At 40.1% G+C, this 7,576-nt stretch overlaps 1 pseudogene; it reads left to right on the forward strand.

Moving 5' to 3' along the window:
- LOC120543706 overlaps nt 1-7,576 on the forward strand; it is a 301,907-nt pseudogene that overhangs the window by 52,685 nt on the left and 241,646 nt on the right.

A 7,576-nucleotide genomic window follows, 5' to 3' on the forward strand; every position in this document is an offset into this window, starting at 1 on the left:
TTGTAATTACCCTGTAACTACGTGTAACAAGGGGGTAACAAGTGCCACTTTAATTTACAGCCCGCTATGTTGTAATTACCCTGTAACTCACGTGTAACAAGGGGTAACAAGTGCCACTTTAATTTATAGCCCGCTATGTTGTAATTACCCTGTAACTTCGCGTGTAACAAGGGGGTAACAAGCCACTTTAATTTACAGCCCGCTATGTTGTAATTACCCTGTAACTACGTGTAACAAGGGGGTAACAAGTGCCACTTTAATTTATAGCCCGCTATGTTGTAATTACCCTGTAACTACGAACAAGGGGGTAACAAGGCCACTTTAATTTATAGCCCGCTATGTTGTAATTACCCTGTAACTTCGGTAACAAGGGGGTAACAAGCCACTTTAATTTACAGCCCGCTATGTTGTAATTACCCTGTAACTACGTGTAACAAGGGGGTAACAAAGGGCACTTTAATTTATAGGCCCGCTATGTTGTAATTACCCTGTAACTACGTGAAACAAGGGGGTAACAAGTGCCACTTTAATTTATAGCCCGCTATGTTGTAATTACCCTGTAACTACGTGTAACAAGGGGGTAACAAGTGCCACTTTAATTTACAGCCCGCTATGTTGTAATTACCCTGTAACTACGTGTAACAAGGGGGTAACAAGCCACTTTAATTTATAGCCCGCTATGTTGTAATTACCCTGTAACTACGTGAAACAAGGGGGTAACAAGCCACTTTAATTTATAGCCCGCTATGTTGTAATTACCCTGTAACTACGTGTAACAAGGGGGTAACAAGTGCCACTTTAATTTATAGCCCGCTATGTTGTAATTACCCTGTAACTACGTGTAACAAGGGGTAACAAGCCACTTTAATTTACAGCCCGCTATGTTGTAATTACCCTGTAACTTCGTGAAACAAAGGGGGTAACAAGCCACTTTAATTTACAGCCCGCTATGTTGTAATTACCCTGTAACTTCAGCGTAACAAGGGGGTAACAAGTGCCACTTTAATTTATAGCCCGCTATGTTGTAATTACCCTGTAACTACGTGTAACAAGGGGGTAACAAGCCACTTTAATTTACAGCCCGCTATGTTGTAATTACCCTGTAACTACGTGTAACAAGGGGTAACAAGTGCCACTTTAATTTACAGCCCGCTATGTTGTAATTACCCTGTAACTACGTGTAACAAGGGGGTAACAAGTGCCACTTTAATTTATAGCCCGCTATGTTGTAATTACCCTGTAACTACGTGTAACAAGGGGGTAACAAGTGCCACTTTAATTTACAGCCCGCTATGTTGTAATTACCCTGTAACTACGTGTAACAAGGGGGTAACAAGCCACTTTAATTTACAGCCCGCTATGTTGTAATTACCCTGTAACTACGTGTAACAAGGGGTAACAAGTGCCACTTTAATTTATAGCTCGCTATGTTGTAATTACCCTGTAACTACGTGTAACAAGGGGGTAACAAGTGCCACTTTAATTTACAGCCCGCTATGTTGTAATTACCCTGTAACTACGTGTAACAAGGGGGTAACAAGTGCCACTTTAATTTACAGCCCGCTATGTTGTAATTACCCTGTAACTACGTGTAACAAGGGGGTAACAAGTGCCACTTTAATTTACAGCCCGCTATGTTGTAATTACCCTGTAACTACGTGTAACAAGGGGGTAACAAGTGCCACTTTAATTTACAGCCCGCTTTGTTGTAATTCCCTACCTCGCTTCACGTGTAACAAGGGGTAACAAGCCGCTTTAATTTACAGCCCGCTATGTTGTAATTACCCTGTAACTACGTGTAACAAGCCACTTTAATTTACAGCCCGCGCTAGGTTGTAATTACCCTGTAACTACGTGTAACAAGGGGGTAACAAGTGCCACTTTAATTTACAGCCCGCTATGTTGTAATTACCCTGTAACTACGTGTAACAAGGGGTAACAAGCCACTTTAATTTACAGCCCGCTATGTTGTAATTACCCTGTTACTACGTGTAACAAGGGGGTAACAAGCCACTTTAATTTATAGCCCCCGCTATGTTGTAATTACCCTGTAACTCACGTGTAACAAGGGGGTAAGAAGTGCCACTTTAATTTACAGCCCGCTATGTTGTAATTACCCTGTAACTACGTGTAACAAGGGGGTAACAAGTGCCACTTTAATTTATAGCCCACTATGTTGTAATTACCCTGTAACTACGTGAAACAAGGGGGTAACAAGTGCCACTTTAATTTACAGCCCGCAGATGTTGTAATTACCCTGTAACTACGTGTAACAAGGGGGTAACAAGTGCCACTTTAATTTACAGCCCGCTATGTTGTAATTACCCTGTAACTACGTGTAACAAGGGGGTAACAAGCCACTTTAATTTACAGCCCGCTATGTTGTAATTACCCTGTAACTACGTGTAACAAAGGGGTAACAAGCCACTTTAATTTACAGCCCGCTATGTTGTAATTACCCTGTAACTACGTGTAACAAGGGGGTAACAAGTGCCACTTTAATTTATAGCCCGCTATGTTGTAATTACCCTGTAACTACGTGTAACAAGGGGGTAACAAGTGCCACTTTAATTTATAGCCCGCTATGTTGTAATTACCCTGTAACTACGTGAAACAAGGGGGTAACAAGTTTGACTTACACTGTAACAACAAAAAACAATGGTATATTTATACTGTAACTGCAGAAAATATTTATAGTTTTGCTTGCCTTGTTTTCAGCATAGTTGTCTATTTTTAATATTGCTTGATGACCCAACAAAATCCTGTACTCTTTTACTTTCTTAAGGTAAGCTATTGAAAATTCGAGATAAAACCATAGCAGACACTCATTCCCCTGAATTTCAAGTTTTGTTGTTCAGTAATATCCATTATGCATTATGAAATGAATATGTACCCCGTGGTACTTAGGCCTAAACATGTTTTAATACATTAATACAAAAAGGTATGTGGTGTATGATTGAATGAAGACCCAGCACACTTTACAACCATTTCAGAGGTCTCTTCTGAATCAACACAGTTTGCAGAAACCACTTGGATGATGTGAAAGCAGCCATGGTACAACGACACCAGTACCATCACCACACACCAGCTATATGGAGACAAGTGGGATAGAGCAAATTCAGTGAATGTGTGTTCTCGCTATTGCTCTTAAAAACATAAGATTGTTGTTTTGCATGTATAGGCTATATCACATAGGCCTAACATTTGAATAGTTACCACTAAGTTATGAATTACTGTATAAATCATTTAGCCCTATATTTTTTTAGCATATGTCATAGCCTACATACCATGTAATATTATAATAGTTAGCCCTTAGATATGAAATATTGCATATTATTTATATTTTTCCTGGTTTTTATTCCCCAAATATTATAAATTGTTCCCTGATAATTACATATACATACTTTATAAGTACACTATAATTACTGAAAGGTACGCTGTAAATTCCGAGTACTTACGCCGTACTTTTCCTGGTTGTTACCCCTATATTACCTAAATATTATAAATTGTTCCCTGATAATTACATATACATACTTTATAAGTACACTATAATTACTGAAAGGTACGCTGTACATACTTTATAAGTACACTATAATTACTGAAAGGTACGCTGTGGTACGCTTTAAATTCGGTGTACTTACGCCATACTTTTCCTGGTTGTTACCCCTTTATTACCCAAATATTATAAATTGTTCCCTTATAATTACACGTACTTACTTTATAAGTACACTATAATTACCGAAAAGTACGCTGTAATTTCCGAGTACTTACGCATTAATTTCCGGGTTGTAATCTAAAGCGTTACCAAATATTTTTCTAAATCCGCCCCTGAACCCAAAGCAAAGATTACTACTAATGGGCAAATCTCATCGCCGTTTTCCCTAAATAGATCCAGTAGGCAGGGATGTCCACTGTCCCCAAGTCTGTTTGTCTTAGCCATTGAGCCTTTGGCGGAGGCAATCAGAAGGGACCCTGATATAAAAGTCTTTAAGGTTGGTCAGACAACCCATGAAATTAATTTACTAGCTGATTATGTTCTCTTATATCTAACGGACCCTTTTCACTCTCTAACTCGACTACAGGATTTATTGGGCACCAATGGTACTTTCTCAGGATATAACGTAAACTATGATCCCATTAACAACATTCAACTACTCTGCGTGTGAAAGTGCATCTGCATTCAAATGGCCCCCAACTGGAATAAAATATCTTGGTATAGTAGTGGACAATAACTTAAAAAATCTTTATAAATTAAATTGCAGTCCACTACTTAAAAAAATTGAAGATCTACACAGATGGATTAGCCTCCCCATCACTTTGATCGGGAGGATTAATTGCATTAAAATGAACATTTTGCCGAGGCTGCAGTACCTCTTTCAGTTATTGCCTATTCCATTACCTCAAACTTTTTTTAAAACTCTTAATAAAAATGTGAGACAGTTCATTTGGAATAACAAGGGACCAAGAATATCTTTTAGGAAATTGACGTGGGACTATAAGTCAGGGGGACTTCAGCTACCCAATTTAAAAAAATATTACTTTGCAGCCCAAATGCGATTTCTTTTGTCTTTGTTTGAGAATGACACAACTCCATCCTGGGTTCATGTTGAATTTTCTTCTTTGAAAGACAATTTCTTCAGTGATTTTGTTTACAAATACAACTGCAGACTTTTGTCCAAAAAGACTCATAACCCAATTGTATTACATCTCATTAAACTTTGGTATGATGTACATAAAACCATTGGCAAGGAGATAGGACTGTCACCAAAATCACATTTTAAAACAAAACGACCTAATCCCTCTGACTGTAAACAATAGGATCCTGGAAGCATGGTATCATAATGGGATTTGTAAATTGGAGGACTGTTAAGAGGACGGATTCTTCATGACTTTTGAACAATTAAGAAGAAAACACAATTTGTCTAACAATACTTTCTTTTGTTACCTCCATTCCTGAGAAGCACTTTGAACAATACCATGGCTGTAGCCAAACTCACGGAAATGGAAAAATTGATACATGATAGTGGTCCAAATAAGTTTATTTCTAAAGTATATTCTTTGTTAATATCTGAATGTCCTAAACCGGCTCTGTACAGGTCTAAGGAGAGGTGGGAATCAGATTTAAATATCACGATTGAAGACCAACGTTGGTCAGAGTTGTGTCAAGACAGTTTATCTGCCATGATTAATGCACGGTACAGGCTTGTCCACTATAATTTCCTTCATCAGCTGTATTTGACCCCAGAGAAAATTCACAGGTCTAAGCCTGATCTATCTGATACATGTTTCCGATGGGCTGCAGAGCTGGGCTCTTTCCTACACTGTACTTGGTCGTGTGTGAAGGCAAGGCAGCTTTAATGCACGGGCTTACCTGGGCTGAAGCCCATGGGCCTCCCATGTTCACGTTCATGATGAGCTGAAAAGGTCATATTGTTTTGTAACTTGTCAGGTTTTCTGTCAATCACTCTAATCGCACGTTACGTGGCTGCTGATTGATCCAAATTAGGAGTGACCCTTACCTATCAGAATGTCTATAGTTAGTTTTGGGGTGTGTCCCTCTATGATTGAGTGAAGTGGAAAATGTCGGGGAGAATGTTTGAGAGTGGTGCCCAGAAAAGAAAAAAACGTATTAAGAAGGAGTTGCGCAAAAAAGAAATACTAAAGAGCATCCCAAAGCTCACCAGATTTTTTAAACCAGCTGCTACTACTGAAGATGGACCCAGCACTGGAGAAAGATCGCTATCCCACACACCGGAGGGAGCGGGTGAGGCGCAGGCCGTGCAGGTGGATGTAGCTGGAGAGGAGCGGGGGACCACCCGCAGCAATAGAGGGGAGGACGAGGGGGTTAGGGTTACGGTTAGCACACGAGCCCCAGAGAGAGGACCAGGCCGCAAACAAGTTAGGGGGAGACGAGTCAGATGACCCGTACAACAGTGACCCGGGCCGCTGGGGAAACAATATTGACACAAAAGTGCGGGCTTATTGGGCGGGAATGGGACCGGAGTCCTGTCAAAATAATGATCCTGACGTGTCATCGGAACGCCAATATAAACAGCAGAGAGGGCAACAACAGTTTTTGCTTGAAGGCTCTGACGTGATCATACATCTGGCTGATAACCTGGTCCTTCCCTTGGAGCTGAAGATTTAGAGTATTCAGTAGCTCTGTAATGTCCACCAGAAAAGCCAGGTCGGCAATCCATTGCTTGTCTGCGGGCACTTGAAAGTTGCTTTTCTTTCTAGCTTGAAACTCCCTGATCACATCACGCAACTCAAAAAAGCGCCGTAAAACTTTCCCTCTGCTCAGCCACCTCACCTCCTGGTGGTACAGCACATCACCATACTGTTCCTCCATCTCATCCAGCATAGCTTGGAACTGATGATGTGAGAGCACCTTGGAGCGAATATTCTTGACGATGGAAACAACGTCTTGCATCACATTCTTCAGGCCGGTTGATTTGGCACACAACTGCTCTGGATGTAAAATGCAATGGTATTTTAAAACCTGATCCCCACACTGGTGGACTTTCTCTGACATCAGTGTAGCGAGACCAGAATGCTTACCGACCATTGCCGGAGCTCCATCGGTTGTGATGCCCTTCATATTTTCTCACTTCAAGTTGTTCTTCTCCACAACTCTTTCCACTGCCAAAAAAATATCCGTTCCTTTTGTTGTGCCTGAAAGTGTTTCAAGGCCGGCGAGCTCCTTACACAGCTGTTTCAACTGTCCCCGACCTGGCTGTAACTCCATGTATTTTAAGTAAATGCACAAATATCTGTGTTTATACAATAATTTATGGAGATGAGACATGGAAAAGCAGTTTTAGAAAGATGAAAATATATTTGGGCCCCACCAGGTAAGGGGTCAAGTTTTCCCATGTTATTCTATGGAGACTGATGGGCTGGGGGTTGGTGGCCTAACCCACGTAAAAACCTAGTGAAACTACAATTTCCACAATATAAACATGATATAAATGGGAAACGTACTGTTCTAGCTATAAAAATGGCAGAATCATCCACAGTGCATAATATTTAAAAAAACGCTTAATACACGCTTCAAGGTGACGGCAGTGAGTTGTTAACAGATATTCACCAAGACGTATAGCCCAGCAACAATCTATCTAAAATAACACCTTTTGGGAGTACCATTCATGTAACATATTGAAGTTGTGGGAAGTTTATATGGCTTAAACTGTACGTTTCAATCGTCACGACCAGGAGGGACGAATAAAACATAACGCACGCCCCACTGTTGCTGTAATAATTCCTGAACGGTTTTATTCAAAGCTGAAAATGCAACTGTATTTGACAGATGACAGGTGTAGGTTGCTAGTGACAAAATATTAGCTTTCAGTGCTATACGATCGCTTTGTAAATTATGTTTAATTAGAAAGTGTTTCAACTGTCCTGGCTCTCCCCTACCAATAATACTATATACTACATTTTTTAACCTTTTTATTTATTTTCTACATATATTTTGTCTGTATTTGCACCGTATTGTTTAACCTTGTTGTATGTGTACATACTGGCGTTGTACCATCTTCTTTACTCATAATAATATAAAAAAAGATCAGGCTGT

Source organism: Perca fluviatilis, chromosome 2 (genome assembly GCF_010015445.1).
Source record: "Perca fluviatilis chromosome 2, GENO_Pfluv_1.0, whole genome shotgun sequence".
Lineage (NCBI taxonomy): Eukaryota > Metazoa > Chordata > Actinopteri > Perciformes > Percidae > Perca > Perca fluviatilis.